This window comes from Nicotiana tabacum, chromosome 6, assembly GCF_000715075.1.
Source record: "Nicotiana tabacum cultivar K326 chromosome 6, ASM71507v2, whole genome shotgun sequence".
NCBI lineage: Eukaryota > Viridiplantae > Streptophyta > Magnoliopsida > Solanales > Solanaceae > Nicotiana > Nicotiana tabacum.
Window position 1 is genome coordinate 53,561,274 of NC_134085.1, and position 2,608 is coordinate 53,563,881.

Consider the following 2,608-nt stretch of genomic DNA (forward strand, 5'->3'; position numbering starts at 1 on the left):
TCACGTGCAGACCTTAAGGGCATATTTGGTCCATTAAACTTCTTAAGATTTTATTTTATTGAGTTATCTTGTTTAGTTCATGATAATATATCAAAATCTTGTAATGATAAAATCCCTCTCAAATCGATTGATTTCCTTCTATATGTCTTAAATACGAATAAAGAGAAGCAAAGTGTAGAAAAACCTAAACTATTTTGTTGGAAGAGAAACCTATACAGTGGCCCTAAAACTTGAGAGGTTTCTCTTCCAACACATGGTTTAGGTTTTATACTTTGCTTCTCTTTGTTCCCAAACCATGCTTCTCTTTGTTCCTAAGCAAAGTATTATCATGTTTTGTTTGTACGAAGCGAGTAAGTAATTATTTTTTAAAAGGGTCAGAACTATTTATATTATGTGCTAAATAATTTATAGAAACTTGCTCCATCTATCAATTTAACAATACATATGACATCCATCTAGCAGTCCAAAAATACACACTATATTTTTTTATTATCAAAATTACCCCTATATTTAATAGCAGACTAGGTGGACCTTCAAATTAATGTGTTGGAACCTTTTTATTAGGCCACGTGGCACTCTTATCCAGAAATTAAATTAGGATTTAGTTTTGACTCATTAACTGGATCAAACCCTAATTTTGTTATCACGCCCACTCCAACTCACCTGACCACCCCCTTCCTTCTTCTCCAGCCATAAACCTCATATTAATGGCGTTTGCCAACCATACTGAAAGATTCTGATCATGTTCATCACTATTTGCCGCTATTTGTTACCATTTTCGGCGAGGAGATCCAGAGGTCGCATCGCCGGTAGTGGAGGAATGATGTCGGCAGTAGCACCCTGGAGAGGGAGATTGAGAGAGAGAGAAAGAGCGGCAGAAAGGTGAGGGTAATGCCGGGTTTTCGACGATGGCGGCGATTGGCCGGTGGTAACGCCATCAGTGGTTGTGATGGAGGAAGAGACGCTAGGACGAGAAGTTTTTTGGGATTTAGGTGAGTGTGTTGGGTGATAAGGAAGAAAGAAGAACCCCAACCCCGTTAGTCATCCCATCAATTACTCGTCGATCAAAAAAAGGAGTAAATTCAGCTAATCCTCTTATCCCACCAACTAAGAACCTTGTATAAAAAACATCTATTTAAGCACGATTATATGACCAATCATATATGCCATTTATAATTTTTTCCCAAAGAAAAGGAGAGAAAATAATAAGGCGGTCAAATAAATGGGGGGGGGGGGGGGGCGGTATTAAATCCAGGTCTGATTTCATCCCGAGATTGCCACGTGACCTAGTAAGAAAATGAAACGTCATTAAATTGAAAGCATGTCGATTATTGTTAGCGTGGGGGCAATTTTGTTAATTGATTAATATTGTGTGTATTTTTGGACTAATAGATAGAAAGTGTATTTGTAAACTATTTAGCAAATAATAAGGGTAGTTTTAACTCTTTTCCGTTTATTTTTTGCTACTTAGTTGAGATTCGACACATTTAAATGATGCAGTTGATTCGTTTATTGCCTATGGTGGCAAAACTTGTTTATTGTATTAGTTTTTATAGTTATAATACCGAGAGTGGCTATTTACTGGTATTTTGAGGCATATGGGACCATGGAGATATTTATTGACATAGGTGTTCCGACAAATGATTTAAGTTTTTCTACGGTTTGCTTCTCTTTGTTCGTATTTAAGATTTACATAAGGAAAACAATCGATTTGAGGGGATTTTATCATTACAAACTTCCATTTGCCATGAACCAAACAAGAAAACTCCATAATATAAAAGTTTAAGAACTTTATGGGTCGAACATGCCCTGAAAATATGCGCGTGGGACTACATATGCCCTCCATATAAGGCCTATAAAAATAAGGACATATTTGGAGCAAGTATTGAATGGCAGGGCATGTTTGTGCCAAAGTATTAACGACGGGCAAATTCGCTCAAGTTCGCATAGTTCAAAGGCATATTTGGACCTTTTCCGTTTAGAGATTAATAATCCTATGATTGTTCTCCCACATCTAGTGTAGGTTAGTTAATATCACCATGTTAATATAAAATTTGTACTAGTATTTGGTAATACCTATAATTAAACATAGGATAAATATAAACTCAAATTCTATTCCGGAATTATTATCTTAATCCTAATAACCAAACAACCCCGTCGTAATTCATTTGGCAATACGGATTCCTGAAAGAAATAATAGAAAAACAGGATGTGTTTTACCTATTTACGGCATAAAAGATGTTTATATAATCATATTACTTAAAAGTCGACTGTACGTAAACGATTATATACAAACTATGGGTGTCATAACAGTGTACCTAGGCTAAACATTACTAATAGAACATGATATGTGGTCTTCCGAAGCAAATAAAAAAGTAAGACTACCACTATTAGTAGTTCGTATTAATCATTAAAGTGATGAAGTCGTTGTTTTAGGGTCCCAAATCTCAACCAAATGACATAAGATTAAAACCAAGTGACATAAGATTAAAATAATGATGAATATAGATACTCAATAACCATCTCCAATGACTTGCTTCCGCAATGGGTAAATACACACGACAGAAGGAATTAGAACAAACCAGCCCCTAAATCTGAACGGGTCCCG